Consider the following 20271-nt stretch of genomic DNA (forward strand, 5'->3'; position numbering starts at 1 on the left):
CTGTTCTGGCACAGTTTTTACGGCTGGATGCCTTTCCAAACACTATTCCAGTGTGGACTGAATGCTTTTTATGTGGAACCAGCACTGGCATGGTCAACAAGTAACTTGCTAGATAAAGATCCTTTGAGAGAGGCAGGTGGACATTGGAGATGGGGGACATTGGAGATGGTGGCCAATATCTAATTTTCATATCCAATGAAAATGAGAATAGTTAGCATCAGAAGAAAAATAAGAATCTATCTCCAAAACAAGACTACACCCATACAACGTTATGTTCTGTATTTGGTGGATATGAAGGGTATCATATAGTAATAAGTGTTAAACCAAAATGAAATAATTAATAAAAAGAAGTATTGTCACCAGTTTGATGCATCGCACACAAATTTTCCCAAAATGTGTTCTTACATGGTAATGCAAGACAACATATTTTCTAAGTTGCTCAGGAAAAGATTATGGCACTAAATATGAAAGTTTTACTCTGTTCTCCTTATTCGCTTGACCTTGCACCATCAGTCAACAATCTTTTCAGATCATTGTAACATCATTTAGAAGGAAAACAGTTTATTAATTCTAAAGATGTTGAAAATGGTATTGTGTGATTCTTTGTTTTGAAACCTTAAGAATTGTGCAGGTTCACAAATTTGCAAAATAGATGGGGTTGTATTAGCAATAACTTGGGAAAATATTATCTTGATTAAATATAGCTGTTAATACCGAAGAAACATATGTTTCTTTCCCATAACAAAATACAGTAGGACCTTTTTCCCACCCTTTGATATAGACAGGTAGATAAATAGATAGACAAACAAACAGACAGACGGACCATCCTACCAGGGCTTTACTCTCATTTGCTGGAGCAATTGTGGGCTTGAAGAAGACTCATGGTAGGCCACACACCAGATGGCTGGGCATGACTACAGAAGATCTCTAGTGTCTTGATGTTACCTTAGAGGATGCAGAGAGGCTGGCATGGGACCATCAGTGATGGAGAGCACTGGGGGACCTGGTTGGCAGTTGTTTCAGTAGAATTTAATGCATTCCTAAGAGATTACATAACAATACCACCATCATCAGGTAAATTAAAAAAATTTTTTACATTGACCCAAACAAGATCCAACATTAATTGGATTTGTCTAGGTCAATGCAAAAAATTTCACCTGTTTGAAATTTTACCTGATGATAGTTGATTATCTATTGTGACAACTGAACTTTTCCTTTTGATTTTATATATATATATATATATATATATATATATATATATATATATATATATATATATATACATATATAAATGTAGGGCTAAGCAAGTTAGACAGATCAATAAGGTTTTACTATATTAATGCATGAACTACAAGACATGTTTACAAAAATGTATATATGTTATATATTATATATATATATATATATACATATATATGTATATATATATATATATATATATATATATATATATATATATATATATATATATATATATATATATATTGTTGTACTTGGGGATGGTCATATTGCCAGTTTAGCCAATAAAAACACACGCACTGTATATTTGGTGTTAATTTGCTTCAGCTTTATCTTACATTAATCTTAATCTTATTCCGGCCAGAGTTCTTTCGTCACACTTCTGTGACCTCATCAGTGGTCCTTTGTTTCCTTCTTTCTTATGTGTGTCTCACCTTGCTAACTATCAGCCATTTTGTATTTTGTATTCCTATTGTATTCCTATTGTATATATATATATATATATATATATATATATATATATATATATACAAAAAGGGTTTGACTTACACAGAATACAGATTTGTAATACGTTTCCTCAACCCCTTTAATCCCCTATTTCAATTGTATTCTGAGTAAGTCAAACCTTTTTTGTATACATTTCTGGTATTTGATGTATTAATATAGAAGAACCTTATATATTTATCTGTCTAACTTGCTTATGCCTACATTTATTTCTATACCCACTCAAGTTTAATTCTCTTGAGCACTACTAAGTGTATTTCTATACAGAGAATATCTGGATCTCATCAATACATATATAAGCAAATTTATATTTACATACACACACATATGTATAAATACATATATATATGTATTTGTTTATATATATATATATATATATATATATATATACAGGGTGGGTGGAAAATATTTAGCCATTAGAAATTGCTTATAGAATTTTTAGTAACACTGAAGTCATGATGAGAACATTTTTTAAACAGACAGCACTAATGGGGATTTCTTATTCTCTTATTGTCTTATTTGTGATTTCTTATTTTCCAAATGGCCAGTCACTTGTCTGTTCAGGAGCAAGGTAAGATAGCAGCACCCAATGAAATGTGCAATTCCATTGTTTTGGTTCAAAGATAGTGGTGTGCATGGAAAGGTAAGCATGCAACATTATGTCTGGAGACAATAAAAAGTTGTCATGCAAAGTTGATGACCAAGGGCTCTGTGAACAATGCAAGAAAGAAGTGGCCACCCAACAACATCCCAATCAGTAGAGAGTATGGCAACAGTGCAGGAAATGTTTAAGTGCAGCCTGCAAAAATCAACATGTCAAGCAGTTCATATGGTGTTGCACCATATGCAACACCATACATATGGTGTTGCATAAAGAATCAAATTTTCCTCTGTGGAAACCCCATTACGTGCAGAAGCTAAAACCTGAAGACTGTAACTGCAGAATGGAATATGAAGAGTTAATGCTAGGTTGGCATGAATATTGGCCTGAATTGTTTGAAAACATCCTCTGGAATGACAAGGCTGTATTCCATGTTGGTGGTTTCATCAATCGTCACAACTGCCATTTTTGGGTATCGTGTGATAAGGATCCACACATGGTGGTTGAGAGGCTGAAAACTCGATCAAAAATGACTGTGTGGTGTGGAATGATGGCAACAAGAGTTGTTGGCGCATATCTTCTGTGTGACACCATGAATATGGACTACTATCTTCAGATGCTTGAAAATTATGTGTGGCCCATGGTGTCTGGCTGGGATAACATTGGTGACCTGATATTCATGCAGGCTGGTGCACCACCTCATTTTGCTCTTACTGTGCATGCATGGTTAGACCAACATTTTCCAGGATGTTGGCTGGGATGATACAGACCTCATGAATGGTCTCCAAGAAGCCCAGATCTCCCTCCGTGTGATCTTTACCTGTGGGGTTACACAAAAAAGGAGGTGTACAAGACAAAACCTCACACACTGGAGGTTTTGGAGATACAGAGGCAGGAAGTTTTCAATGATATCTCAGACGATGTCCTTCAGAGGGTTGTTCATTTCATCTCTGGCCATTTGATGTCACTGGCACTTAAGTTGAAATATGAAGATTTATTTTCATTTTCCCATATAATAAAGAACATGTATCATTTGTTTCAATAAATTTGTAAAAAGGATATGGATTTTATTACCAATTTGTAATGCCGACATACTTTTCACCCATTCTGTATATCTACTACATATGTGGAAAATCGGTGTGTGTTTGTTTGTGACGTTGTTAGTTAACTCCTCCTACATCGTTTTATTGATTTTGATGAAACTTGTTATGTGAGTAGAACTCATGTCTGGAAACCTCGTGACATAATTAGATTGTTGAAAAAATCTATAATACGGACCCTGGAAGGGACTTTTATATCTACCTCATATAACTAATTTGTTTTTAAACACCGAAGGGAAATAATCCATAGCACCTGTTCAATATTTTTTTTAAACACTCAAGGGAAATAACCCATTTCATTGTTTATATTCGATTACTATGAATATTGATGTTTTGTGTGTCCTATTTCTAATTTTGCAGACAATATCACTTTTATTCTTTATTTGACATGTGAGTAGAACTTATGTCGGGAAACCTTGTGACATACTTAAATTGTTGAAAAACATCGATAATAGGGCCCTTGCAATGGATCCTTCTATCTACCACATATTACTAATATTTTATTTAAACAATCCAAGGGAAATAACCCATACCACCTGCAGATTTTAGCGAAGCAATAAATATTTGATTCTCACAATCAGCTAACCTAATTCTGCATTTCACTACTCACAGTTTTGAACATCTAAGCATTATTATTGCACTTCCTTAATTTGAATCTTAAGCCTTAAAGACTTCATTCATAAATTTCTATACATACATACATACTTTTTTGAATGCCCATTACTCCAATAATTCTGCATTTTTACAGTTACACTTTTCCATGACAGTAGATAAATTTTTTTATTCAACAACATATTTCTAGTGGCTTCATGCAGGCATAGCATGGATTCGATACTCGATTGCCAAATTTCATTTAACACTTCTACAATTCTTTTCTCATGGTAAAACAATAGTTTTTCTGTGAATGACAGCAGTTATACATTTCCCAGATGCCTTCGCTAAGCAGAATAATGTATTTGCCTCTCGCCAACTTCCAACAACCTCTCTCACCAATCTCCGACAATCTTTCTCACCAACCTCTGAAAATCTCTCTTGCCAACCTCCAACAATCTCTTCCTCCTCCAGGTGACAGTTTTTTGTACATTTTTGTGATGGAAAATACACGTTTTGTGGCAGTTATAACGAAATTGCTTTCTTATATCAGAGTAATAAGGCATTTCAATAGAACATCTTTACCCTCAGGAATTACTGGGTACACCAGCTAGTATATATATATATATATATATATATAGGCACAAGTATGGCTGTGTGGTAAAACGCTTGGTTCACAACCACTTGGATGAAGTACTGAAGAATTACCTCAAGATGCTGAACCTTTCAGGTGAGATGACAAAGGACTGAGATACCTGACGCCTTACTATACTCAAGAAGCCCTGTACTCAGCAGCAGGAGTGTTAAGACCAGTCCTTGTGGTGTAAATTACACAATGTGGTGCTATGTAAAAGCACCGATGTAGTGCCATGTAAAAGAGCCATGCAGTATCACATAAAAGTGCCCATGCAGTGCCACATTAAAGCACCCACCACACTCTGCAAAGTGGTTAGCATTAAAAAGGGTATCCAGCCATAGAAACCATGCCAAATCAGACTGGAGTCCGGTGCAGCTCCCCAGCTTGCCAGCTCTGGTCAAATCATCCAACCCATACCAGCATGGACAACAGATGTTAAATGATGATGATGATATATATATATATAGATTCACACACGCAAACAATTTACTGTTCTATAAAGGTAGGATTAACAAAAATGTTCTCCATACAGTGAGAGATAAATAAATCTGCCTAACCTCAGTTTCTCCACAACAATAAACTATTATTAGCTATTATTTTAAATAATGTGTACATTAAATGATATGCATATATATGGCCATTGCCAGTACCGCCTGATTGGCTCCCGTAGGATTTTCGAGCGAGATCGTTGCCAGTGGCCCTGGACTGGCTTGTGCGGGTGGCACATAAAAGACACCATTTCGAGCGTGGCCGTTTTCGTGCGGGTGACACGTAAAAGCACCCACTACACTCTCTGAGTGGTTGGCGTTAGGAAGGGCATCCAGCTGTAGAAACTCTGCCAAATTAGACTGGAGCCTGGTGTTGCCATCCGGTTTCACCAGTCCTCAGTCAAATCGTCCAACCCATGCTAGCATGGAAAGCGGACGTTAAACGATGATGATGATGATGATGATATATATATATATATATATATAGAGAGAGAGAGTATGTATGGTGGGTGGCACTTTTTCTTTTATCATCCAGTGATTTTGTGGTTTGGCAAAATAGGATATATGTACCAGATTTAAAATAAATACAAGTGTCAAATTGATTTATTAAACTCTTCAATCAACTCATCACCATAATCATTGTTGAATGACTAATCAGTACAGGAGTATAAGAATATATGCATGGCAGGCTTCTGGAATTTCTGGGTCCTAAGTTTCAGTCATAAAGTATTCTTCATCATCATCATCATCATCATCATTATCTGATGTCTGTTTTACATGGTGGCATGAGTTTGATGTCTTGACAGAAACTGGCAAGGCCATGGGCTGCATTGCATCAGGTTCCATAGTCTATTCTGGTTTGGTTTCTATGGCTGGATGGCCTTCCTAACACCAACCACTTTATAGCATGGACTGGGTGCTTTATACATTACACCAACACCAATGCTTTTTACATGTCACCGGCACCCACACCAATGCCTTTTATGTAGTACCTTGGTTTTAGGATCTCAGTTCTGTTGTGATGGGCATGTCTTCTTGAGTACAGCAATGTGCCAGCATTTTGAGATCAGCCTTCACTACTTTGTCTCATGTCTTTCTAGGTCTCCCTCTTCTACACTTTCTTTCCACTTTAAATGATCAGCACTTCTTTATGCAACTATCCTCATTCATCATAATGTTTAGTCTCTAATACTCCTGAGTACAAATGTTACATGTGTCAACTCTTCCTTCTATCACATAATAGAAGAAGGAAATTTATGTGGTTTGCAATTAAATATCACCTCATCACAAGAGGAATTAGAGTCTAGTCATAAAATATCTTAATATTAAAACAGAGTTTGTTTTAGTTTGCACTAAATGTGTGTGTGTGTGAGTGTATTAGTGTTGTGTGGGTGTGCATAAGCATGTGCAAGTATCTGTGTATATGCCAGTGCCTCTATATCATGTGCCAGTATCTGCGTGCATTCCGTATATCTGTGAATTTTGGTGTATGTATGAGTATACTGATGTGTGTATGTTTATATGTATATAATACATACATATAGGGAATATAATAGTGCATGGTTACCTGTGTCATGCATGTTTGTGTGTCAATGTGTGTCTGAATATGTGTGTATGTGTGTGTGTGTTATAATTTCATTGATTAAAAATTATTAGTTTTTCTTCTTGTGTGAACGAATAGCCATTATAACAACAGGTGGTGAATACTGTTCGTATTGAAAAGCAGGAATTTGTCAGAGAAATTTCCTGATTACACAATTTTCCTAGTTAACTGAGTAATTAAATTTTGCATTTGTCTAATCCAATTATAGAAAGTGGCCAGCTAAATTGACTTTTTCTGAATATCTAAAGTTGCTACATCATTGCCACATTTTGAACTATTTAGGGATTATGCCTTAGTCAATATGCTACCATCAATTTAAATGCAGTGAAGCTTAAAAGTAAACCAATGAAAGCAATTTGATACACTTCAGTAGCTCAACTGGAGAGTGAAAATATAATTGAATCATATCACAAGAAGAGTTAACTTCTCAATATATCATTGATACTTAACAAGAGTAAAACAAAGAGCTGTGGTAGCTCAGTGAGTAAAGTATTAACAGTTCATTTTAAACGACAGAAACAGTTTGTTTCTTGGTGACAGTTTTAAGTTCCTTGATGTGCAAGATATAGAAGACATTTCTGGACATAGTTTTCTTTAGAAAAGAGCCAATGAATAGAAAGAATGAGGGGTAAGAGAGAGATAGAAAGAAGGAGAAAGAGTGAAGGAGAGAGAAGGAGAGAAAAAAAGGAGAGAGAAAGAGAGAGAAGGAGAGAGTGTGGGAGGGAAAATAAATGACAGATGAGAGAGGAGGTTGGGCAAATCTAAGTTATTTTCTGGGGAATGTTGAGGAATTTAGCAAGCTAGGATGTTGTGTTCAAAATATTTCTTCTTTCTCACTAGAATGAAAAAATAAAGCAGATGCAGAGCTACAGAATTGTACACTATTTTCAATCACCACCACCACCATCACCACCATTGCTTTCATCATCATCAGTCATTATCATAATGCTCAGTTTTCAAATCTCCAAAAGAGTCACTTTGTATTTCTGTATGTACATGAATATATATCTGTCTTTTTATGCATAACATATCTGTCTTCATGCATGTGTGAGTGGATGTACGTGTGCTTGTGTGCATAGGTTTGCATTTGGTTTTGTGCGTGTGTGATTGCAAATCAGAATCCCAGTCATCATTACTATTCTATATCACATTACACTGTTTAATGTCTCCATTACCAACGAGGAGGTGTCTTAATATAATATCAAGTGAAATAAGACTGCACATAACAACATGACATATTTGGTCCTGGACCCTGAGGGGAAAGTAGAATCATTCACCTTCAATGAAGAGTGTTTGGAAATTTAATCATTTTTATCTGTCTCTCCATAACTGTTTATATATTTTACTCTAAGCTAGCATGAGAGTCTCTGTCTGGTTAATCAACTTGCTAGAAATGGCAACCAAATCTTTACAAAATCATTCTGTCATCTTATATAAAAGATGGACACAATGGATTAAGTTGACTTATTTGTATTGATGCTTGGACAAAAATGCAATGAACATAACTGCAAAGGATTTGATCTCAAGTTGCTTAATCAGGAATTTACTCAAGTCAAGGTAAAGAGGTAAAAAGTAGAAGGGCTTTCAGATGATCTCCAAAAACAAGTTGATGGAAGCTGTTGAGAGTGGCAAAGCATTCAAAAGGGAATACTTAATATTTAATACTGAGTAGGTTGGCAAACTAGCAGAATCCTTAGCATGCAGGACAAAATGCTTAGTAGCATTTCATCCATCTGTATGTTCTGAGTTCAAATTCCACCACTGAGGTCGACTTTGTCTTTCATCCTTTCGGGGTCAGTAAAATAAGTATCAATTGAGCACTGTGGTCAATGTAATTGATTTACTCCTGTTCCCCAAACTCGCTGGCCTTGTGCCGAAATTTGAAACCAATATTTAATACTGAGTATTTGGTAAGAAGATCGGTAGAGCTCAAGTGCAGTACATTTGCTGTAAAATGTGGTCAAAAAATCATTAGAGACATTTCAATATGGACCCTTGACTCGTTGTCACTACTGCAGCATATCACAGGCTGAAGGCATTTGTCCAATGTACTATGGCATGGTATTAGACCTGTTACCTGATAATTGTGAAACAAACTTAACCCTACTGAAGCCATCTCTACATATGTGTACATTAACACACACACACACACACACACACACACATTAGCAGAGGGTGAGGTAGAATATAGAAATTTACATACATCATTAGAAACAAATTGTTTTAGTAAGATAGACAGATAAACAGGTATGTTACATATATATCAGTGTTTCGACATCCACTTTTCCAACCTCAGAAGGAATTTGTTGAGATGGATTTTCTATAAGATGTCCTTTCTTTCACCAACCCTCACTTGTTTCCAAGTAAGGTAATGTTTTCATTCAACCAAACACATTTCCACAGAAGATGGAAATGAAGAAGACGGTCTGTATGATAGTGACACTCGTTTACAACCATTATGCAATGTCAAAGCAAAGAAGCAGTAACACACACACACACACACACACACTTATTCAGTTTCTATTTACCAAATTCATTCACAAAGCTTTGGTTAACCTGGAGCTATGGAAGATACATGACCAAGATCTCACACTGTGAGGCTGAGCCAGGAAGCAAGTGGTTGGGAAACAAATTTTATACCCCACAACCACACCAGCACCTATATATATACATATATATATGAATATATATATATGGGAGAATTTACGAAAAAAAAAAACAACAGACGAGGACAGGTGGTGTAAACAACAAAAGGATGTATTAGTTTAATGCTCAGGAATAGAGAAAGTCTTTAACGTTTTGAGCTACGCTCATCAAGTGAAAGGAACACAGAAAGAAATAAGCAGAAAAACAAGGAGAAAAAATATAAATGTAGTGGTCAGCGATCTATCATGGCGAATATATATATATATATATATATATATATATATATATATATATACATACATACATATATCTATATATATGTGTATATATATATATATATGTATGTGTGTGTGTGTGTGTGTATGGAGAGAGAGAGCGAGAGAGAGAGAGAGAGAGAGATTGTATGAAATAATTTAGCTACAAGAAAATATCTGGAAGGTATCTGGTAGTAGGGCACAACAGTGAACTGCTAGAAGGAAAGCTAGGCATCAGGCATACTTGGCATACTTGGCATTTAGAGAAGATGAAAGAGAGAAAATTATGCATGTTTCATGAGAGGAGGATTAAAGGCATACAGTGTTCCAGATTGTAAGACAATCAGTTAAAAAGAATTAAGATGACACTTGAGAAAGGTGTAAATGAAATAATGGAGGGGCACTTTCTATTGCTGCTGATGACAAGGAAGCTGCATAGAAATGCTTCTATGAGAGTTTGTTGAATGAAGAAAATTATGGGATAAAAATGGATAATTTCTTTCTGACCCTACTGAAGAGTCAAAACTTCTAATACCAACACTGTTGTAGACAGAGCAGGAAAGGAAGGTAGAAAAGTCTTTTTGTCCTACATCATTGGGAAGCTTAAAATATCTGGTAAGGTAGAATATATCTTAGTTATTGGAAAAGCTAATCAAGTAATGCAGGAAGGTGTCATACCCCATGACAGGCATAACATTATCCTTATAAACTGTTACAAATGCAAAGTAGATGTTTTAGAGGAAGGCAATTACAAGTACATCAAATTGTCAGACAAGGCTATTAAGGTCATGAAGAAACTCACAGTTCAACTGATCACGAATACATTTAATCTTGACAAAATGCTGTTTTGTTTCTTCTCTCGGAGGGGTGTCACAAATGCAGTCTTCATAAAAAAGACAACTATGGGGGAAATACTTAGTGAAGAGTAAATCACTATGCTGAACCTTCATTGACCCAATGAAAGTCTTTGACTAAATACAATCTGTAATCTGGTAATCACTCAGGAAACTAGGTTTACATGGATGGTTTGCAAGGGTTGTACAGGCTGTGTAAAAAGATGCAATAAGTAAAGTAACAGGCAACAATGAGATCTGCAATGAATTTAGCCTGAAGGTAGAGGTCCAACAAAGTTCATATCTCGGGTTTATTTTTCAACATAGAAGCCCCTTGTGGTCTACATACTCCTTCCATCGAGGTTGCTGTGCTTAGATCCCATTGGTGAAAAAGCTTTCCTCCTGCTGATCAAAAATCAGCAGATACAATATCCTTGTCACTGCAATACTGGTTCCCAAATAAGTGTTCTTTCATGTAGGGGAACAGATAATAGTCAGATGCAGCTAAATGAGGAGAATAGGAAGGTGATGAACCAGTTTAAAGCCACAGTTACACACAGCTGTTATTGAAAACAAGGACTTGTGTGCTGGAGCATTCTCCCCATGAAACATGTATTCCGTAGGGAATAGATAGCTGGAGATATAAAGATTAAACAAAGAGATAGTTTTGAACAACAGTTGTTTTCAAATTGAGTTAAAAGATCAAAAGACTACCAAATACATTGTCTCAATGAACTGCACTGAAACCAAAATAATAGTCATGCCTACATAGAGGTGCATACCTATAAGCATTTACATACTAAAAAATATGCAGCCACATCCACGCAGGTGTATATTCATACACCCACTAACAGACATACATACCACACAGAGACATTAGTATATGCACAAACATATGCATATATATGTACTTAAGTATGAACACATATAAATAACTAAATTCATACTGAAACATACATACATACATACATATACATACACACACACATGCACTAATGTATAGACACATGGTCAGATACCAATATAAGCACATCCATACACAAAAATATGCATATATACATGCTTACACACACACACACACGCACACACACACACACACACATATGTATACTCACTTACATATATATAGATTATACATATACATGAACATAAATCATAACCACATACATCAACATAAATGCAAACACACTGCCTATTATTATATAAACTTATATATACATCTGTAGGAAAGCTCCGGGCTGCGTTTGTTCTTGAGTTGGGGTCACCAATTGTAGGGATTCTCCGGGCTATGTTTGTTCTTGAGTCGGGGTCACCAATTGTAGGAAAGTGGTTATACACCATTAGGTGTATACCCACTTCCGTACATTAAATTTCTTGAAGAAACAACGGAACGCAGATTCTGAACTATCAACACAACAATATTTATTTACAGAGGAAATAGGCAGCACTTTGCCCTTTGGTGGCTGAGACGCCGTCAATGATGTTGAGTGGTTATTTGTCTAGCTCCAGAGTTGGAATGTTGGAGAGAGCTGTCTCCAGAGCTGGAATGTTGGAGAGAGATTGCTACAACGTCTTGGCTCTTCGCCCGCCGGCAAGAAAGAGAGTGAATAAGGGCGCGAAGCTTGGATATCGATGACTACGCATGCGCATGAGACTCTTCCTGTGTTCCTTCCGGAACTACTCCCTGCGCATGCGTGGATAAGCTTTCTAGAAATGTCGTCTGCTATCAAAGGCATCACTACATGGCTCCCCCGCGAGTGCCGAAAGTACGAAAAATAGAAATTTTGGAGGGACGCCTGAAGCAAGATGGCCACCGAAACCACCCACCAGATGTGGCACAAACACACACAAAGAAAAATCAAAGAAATGAATGTACACTTGTGAGATACATGCATGCAATGTACAATTGAATTGACAATGACAAAACAACCGTGATGACAACTGTCCAGGAAACTGGAATCACGCGATGTAAAAGTCTGATTTTTTGTTTTTTTCTGAAAGGAAAGAAAATATATGAGTGCACAAGTGTGTGTGTGAGAGAAAACCCAGAACATAGTAAAAGTGTCTGAAACATAGACTGTGAAAAGTCTTAAAACACTGAGATAGAGAAAACCAGTTCGTATTAAATTCCACAAGGAGATAGAATGTTCATACGCAGGAAGTTGCGGTCAAGGAGCAGAGCTGTAGTTGAGCGTCGGATGCTGGGACCTGTGTTACCTGGTACGGAATATTCTATAAAAGTTACACAAGGAGATAGAATGTTCATACGCAGGAAGTTGCGGTCAAGGAGCAGAACTGTAGTTGAGCGTCGGATGCTGGGACCTGTGTTAACCTGGTACTGAATATTCTGGCTGGTTAGTTCTGGTCTGTTGATCGTGAGTGGAAACATCCACTCTAACAGGGTCGAGATAAAACCGCGCTTGTTGATGTTGGTGTTGCTAGCAACGACAATGTGGTAGACGTAGTTGAACGATGCTGTTGATGTCGTCGCTGGAACTGGCTGGTTGGTTGGCGTGTGGTGGTAATGATGTCATGTTGACGCTGTCATGAATTCGGAGCTGCGAGCGAAAATGACCAAAAGATCCCGTGCAAATGAAGATAAACCAGAACTCTTCCATTCTCCGGCCAAGAGAAACGGAGAGGTGACGAAAAATGCTGAACTGGGAACAAGTAAGCATCAAAAAATGTTATGTACTCACTGAAATGTAACTGTGCATTTTACTGCTATTTTCAGCAAGTAGAGGATGCTGTGTAAGAATGAATTGACGTCTCGTGAAACATGTAGGAAACTGCTCAAAAAGTTGTTAGGATGAAATAACCGTGAAGTTTTTATGTGAAAAACCACAAAGGTCTCAGCCACAAAGAAGTCTTTGGTTATAGGCTCTGGAAGTCATTGACAAAATGAAAAACTTTAACGTAGAAAGAATTTTCTTAGCTTTTCGCTTGTGATGGATGAGAATGTAAAGGCAATCCTGAAGTTGAACGTCGCGAAACATACAAATTCAATGGCTGTTGAAACGAGGTCTGTAGATCTTTTAGCTCGGGGTACCAATTGTAGGAAAGTACCGTGTGATGACCAAGAGAAAGTCCTTCAGCTGTGGAATAAGCTGATGTGAGTGATTGTGTGCATTCTCTATCTGTGACGAGCATGTTGACGGCTCGTGTAGTATTGTCGGTTGGTAGATCAGAATCCCCGGCTGCAGTTGTTCTTACTCGGGGTCACCAATTGTAGGAAATCTCCGGGCTGCATTTGTTCTTGAGTCGGGGTCACCAATTGTAGGGATTCTCTGGGCTGCGTTTGTTCTTGAGTTGGGGTCACCAATTGTAGGAAAGTGGTTATACACCATTAGGTGTATACCCGCTTCCGTACATTAAATTTCTTGAAGAAACAACGGAACGCAGATTCTGAACTATCAACACAACAATATTTATTTACAGAGGAAATAGGCAGCACTTTGCCCTTTGGTTGCTGAGACGCCGTCATTGATGTTGAGTGGTTATTTGTCTAGCCCCAGAGTTGGAATGTTGGAGAGAGACTGCTGCAACGTCTTGGCTCTTCGCCCGCCGGCAAGAAAGAGAATGAATAAGGGCGCGAAGCTTGGATATCGATGACTACGCATGCGCATGAGACTCTTCCTGTGTTCCTTCCGGAACTAGTCCCTGCGCATGCGTGGATAAGCTTTCTAGAAATGTCGTCTGCTATCAAAGGCGTCACTACACATCCATACATCTTAACAGATATGGATACATATATGCATATATACATACATGTTAGAATAAAGGCATATATATACACACATATATACTCATAAGCATACACATAGGTACAAATATATACATGCACATATCAATATCTTAATATAACAAGTATTTATACAGGTTCATATATAAGTGTATGGATATAAGTGCTATAAAGTAAACACTTCAATTAGATTGAATCTTCCAAACTTCATTATAAGAGCAAATTTAATCATGTATTTTAATAAAAATGAAATAGGGTCTAAAATAGATGCAAACAGAAGTACATATATGTTTGAAGGTGTAGAATTACAGTATCATGCAGCCATTATAGGGTAGCAACTTCAAGATGCAAGAGATGGTTCAGGCATTAAATGTAATAGACTGTTATTTGTCAACAGATGAAAAGTATCTTACAAATAGCAGAATGTCTAGACATGGTCTAGTACATTATCTGTTACTAAGGTGAGACCAAATTACAGTTAACCAAAATAAGGAGTTGTTCATTTGTATTAATGTAAGTTAAACTTTATTAGAGTAGGTTTAATAACTAAATGTTAGATTAGGTACAGTTGACCTATAGGAACTAGTTATATAAGGTGCTAGCATCAATGGGAAATAACTATTTTTGCAGATAACAGAAAGTTTGAACATGGTCTTATACTTTATATTTAAGGTGAAAATAAATTAAGGTCTCCCTTAAATCATATAGTTTAATACATTACTAATTAAGACTAAATTATGGCCAACCAAAGTAAGGAATTAGTATGCATAGATGACTGATTTATATTTAGGTGCAGGTGTTAATGGGTTATAAGTATTCTTACAAACATCAGAATGTCTGAATGTAGTCCAATACATCACCTATTATTAAGGTGGGGCAACATTATGGGTAACCAAAGTAGGGAATTTATTTAATAGCATTGGTCTAAACTATAAAATTTATTAGTATAGGTATAATAATTAAGTATAAGGCTAGGTATAGTTAGAATGTTGGAATAATTTATATCTAAAGTGCTTGTGTCTTACAATTAATTCATCATGCTGATTAATGATATTCAATTTAATTTTATTAATATTGAATACCTCAGATACACAGATCTCATACCAACCTATGCCACCATCTTCATCTGCATTGATTTTTAAATGTACAATCATATTGTACAATGCATAGCATGCATATTGGTGCAGACATGTAAAATAATTAGTTATATACTGAAATTAGTATTACATGAAACAGCTATAATCATCATGATAACAAATGGTTAAATAAATATATTCACCTCTCATATCTCCTGACTGTTTATGGTTTATATACACCACATAAAATAATTCCATTGATTGGATCTCCTGAATTTCAGCAGCATAGAACTCTGCATTATACTCCTCCCTGTTGGATTACTGTGTGGCATGATAGCCAGGTCCACTAGAAGAGCTTTCTGTGATAGCCACATGACTATGAACCCATACAGTGCACAACAAATGTATATATATATATGTATGTATATATATATATATATATATATATATATATATATATATTCTACATTTTACTGGTTTCAGTCATTTGACTGCAGCCATGCTAGGGCACTACCTTGAAGGGTTTTAGTCCAATGACTCGACCTTGTGACTTAGCTTTTTTAAACCTGACACTTATTCTATTTGGTCTCTTTTTGCCAAACCACTAAGTTACAGAGACATAAACACACCAACACCAGTTGTCAAGCAATGGTGGGGGACTAACACAGACTTAAAGACACACACACACACACATATATGTCTGTGTATACACACAACAGGCTTCTTTTGGTCCCCATCAACCAAACCATTCACAAAACTTCGATGTCAGCCCAAGGTTAGTATAGAAGATATTTGTCCAAGGTGCTATGCAGTGGGACTGAATCCAGGACCATGTGATTGGTAAGCGAGCTTCTTATCATACACCCACATATACATATTACTTTAAGTTTATCTCTGCTAATTTTCTATCAAGTACAAGAGAGAGCACTGAAAGATATATTTCTTATATGGTAGTAACTCTAAACTGTACTGAAAATCTGTAGAGATAAACTTAAAGATGAAAACTACACACTGCTAACACAACGGTGGATCACAATGTTGACTTGTAAACCTTTAATGTCATTGTTAGTACATTGGGTTGCAGAGTGGTTGAACAAATCAACCATTGTTTTTTGTTTTATTTTTAAAGCCTAGTTCTTATTCTATTGGTCCCTTTTGACAAACCACTAAGTTATGGGGATGTAAACATTCCAACATCGGTTGTCAAGTGATGGTCACAAACTCAGACACAGATACACAGCCACACACACTCATATAACTTTAAATCGTCCAACCCATGTTAGCATGGAAAGCGGACGTTAAAAGATGATGATGATGATGATATATATATATATATATATATATATATATATATATATATATATATATATATATATATATATAAAGGGCTTTTTCAGTTTCCGTCTACCAAATCCACTCACAAGGCTTTGGTTGACCTGAGGCTACAGTCAAAGACACTTGCCCAAAGTGCCATGCAATGGGACTGAACCAAGAACCATGTGTTTGTAAAGCAAACTTTTTACCACACAATCACATTGATAGTCAGACAAGCAGGCAGGTATATTTGTGTGTGAGTGTGCACATGCATGTTTGCATATCAATTGGTTGTGATCCTGTCAGTCATGGCCTTAGTTCAGCAATAGCTTCCAGCATGTGACTGGCTGGTGGAATACTTTGAGGGAATATTAATAAATTAATTAGATAGTTCATCAAGTAATAACATTTCATTCTTCCATTACAAAATTAGAACAATTATAGAAAGATAATACGTACTTCATAACTCCATTCCTAGAAGTAGCATAAGTTATATATAGTATGTGATAAAAATACAATCAGTTTCTGTTAACTGGGCAGTTTAAAAGCCTGGAAATGTGGTACATATTATATGATGTAAAAAATATATAACCAATGTAAATGCTTTACTACTGAAACATGTGTGGCATAGACTGAACTGCTGTTATCCATTCTTTCAACTAATACACACTCACACCCACATATACATACACATGCATACATATATAAAGTCATTACTGAATAATTATCAGTGATGAGAACAGTATTAATACCTAAAGTGATCTTTATTTCCTACTTAATGTGGATGTATTGTTTGAACATCAAATACTGTGCTATTTAACATGAGAGAACCTCTCATATGGATGCAGAGTGCATAAAAGCACACACCTTCATATTGCTGGAAGATGAGAAGAATCACTTTCTATGGACACTGAGACATCAGTTTGAAATGCTCCGTCTCTTCAGTGGCAAATGCCCAGTAGCCACATACAGCTAAATTTTACTGCCAGTGGTATATAGAATTTCAGTAACCATTCAGTCACTGATGTCACAAATAGCCAACAGACTTATTAAAAAATAATTTTTAGTGACAGAAGCAGTATTAATACCAAATGCCAATCTTTATATCCAACTTAATGTGGATGTATTGTTATAGCATCAAATACTGCATAATTTACAATGGAAGTTCGTCTCATATGGATGCATGGTACATAAAAGTACACATATTTATATCAGCTGTTTGTGACATCAATGCCTAAATGGTCACCAAAATTTCATATATCACTAGTGGTGAGGTTTAGCTGTATGTGGCAACCAGATGGAGTTTCTACCCATGCCTTTTCTACAGATTAAGCAGGGGTATCTACCTGAAGGGATTTGTGATTTGTCCACCTTACTCCCTACTAAGACTTTAGTTTTTTGATAGGTTAACTCTAAGGCTCTTCGATTCTAGATCTTGCTACCACACCTGAAACTTCTCTAGTTCTGGTAGTAACTCAGCTATTAGAGCAAGATCATCAGCATAGAGGAGCTCCCAGGGGTAGCCTATCTTGAATTCCTCTGTTATGGCCTAGAGTACTATGATGAACAAGAGGGGACTGAGGATTGATTCATGGTGAACCTCTACTTCTACCTGGAATTCTTCACTATACTCATTGCTTACCCTCACTTACTGACAGCATCCCTGGACATAAATTGTACAGCTCTCACTAACCACTCTTCTATTCCTAGTTTCTGCATAGACCACCAGATAAGGGATCAGGGGACTCTATCAAAAGATTTCTCCATATGAACTAAAGCCAAGTACAGAGGTTTATGTTTGGTTAATCATTTATCCTGTAGTTGCCTTACTAGAAATATAGCATCAGTGGTGCTTCTCCCTGGCAGAAACCCAAATTGCATCTCATCTAGACTGACTCTCTCCCTAATTAGTTGGGCTATGAACCTCTCTGTGACTTTCATCACCTGAACTAACAATTTGATATCACTGTAATTATTTTCATCTAAGGCATCACCTTTAACTTTGTAGCAGTTGACTATGGTGCTGCTACACCAGTCATTGTGAATGATTCCTTCATGGATCACCTGGTTAATTATACAGGTGGCTAGGCTATAGCCTACACTGCCAGATATTTTAAGAATCTCAGCAGTGATTCTTGATGGGTCAGGGAATTTCCCTGTATTCGTACCCTTAATTGCTTTATCTACCAAGGTACTGTCAGTTCGGATATCTGGTTCCTCTTTCGGGTCAACATTGAACAGACTCTCCTTCTCTTATTCCTTCTCTTCATTTAACAACCATTCATAGTGGTGTCTTCAAGTCTCTCACTTTGCAGCATCATTAAATGCAAGTTCACCATCATCCATGCGGACACATTTCTCTCCTATGATGTCATGATTCTCTCTCACACATTGTCTTGCAATTCGAAACACTTCAAGTCTCTGGCCCTCACGACACAGAACATTGGAAACTTTCTTCTTATCTGCTTCCCTTCTGACTAGGAAAACGTGTCTCCTAGCTTCCCTTCTGGCTATTTGATACAGTTACCTGCTACCACTACACTTCCAGTCCTTCCATGCCTGTTTCTACATTGTTAACAACATTGTTCCACCACCATATCACCTTAGGTTGAGAGGGGACTTTGCACCAGCAACAGATCTGGTGAGTAGCCCTGAACAGGTTATCCCATAGGAACCACCAGTTGTCCTCCACACTATGTGATGTTACATCCTCTGCTTTTTCATCAAATGTTTCAAATAATACGTCTGTAAATCTCTGTGCATTCATACACGCACACACACACACACATTTATATATATTTATACATATGCTGAGACCCCCTTCGGTCATGATTGACCATAGGATTGCACCTAGAAAGTTACCCTCCGAGGCACAAGTCCAGGCAAGTTTGTTTATGGAAGACCAGCAGTCGACCATGCATACTGATCTCCCCTCTCCATCCCACCAGTGTTATCCAAGGGAAAGGCAAAGGCCGATACAGTTTGGCACCTGTGACATCACAGCTCATTTCTTCAGCTAAGTGAACTGGAGCAACATGAAATAAAGTGTCTTGCTCAAGAACACAACACGCAGCTCGGTCCGGGATTCGAACTCACAACCTTGCGATCGTAAGCTCAACACTCTAACCACTGAGCCATATATATATATATGATAACTAGGTACTTGCCCGGTAGGTGGAAAGAGAGAAAAATATATTGACTGTGAGACAGAGATGAAACGGGGACATAATTACTGAAAGTGAAAGTAAGACACTAGAAAAATATAGAAAGATACATATAGAGGTAGAAAAGTTAGGTAAATGGATAAATAGATAAAAAGGTAATAAATAGATAGAGTTAGAGTAATTCATGCAAAAATTATTAATCTCTTCTTCTATGTGCTGGTATAATCTTCATATAACATATATCTAAGGCTAATGACAAGGTTATTCCTTGTATCCAAGATGTAACTATTATGTTAAACAAATAGGAACTAGTATAACCCCGAGCTAAATGTAAAGCTGTATTCTGAAAATATGAAATATTATATGATGAAACTATAGATAGATATATATACATCTACAAAGAAATAAAACATTATTGACTACTAGAATTATTTTCAGTACTTAACAAACCAGAATGTTTAACAACAAAATATGCCATT

The sequence above is a fragment of the Octopus bimaculoides genome, chromosome 12 (genome assembly GCF_046866305.1).
Source record: "Octopus bimaculoides isolate indiv1 chromosome 12, ASM4686630v1, whole genome shotgun sequence".
NCBI classification, from domain to species: Eukaryota; Metazoa; Mollusca; class Cephalopoda; order Octopoda; family Octopodidae; genus Octopus; species Octopus bimaculoides.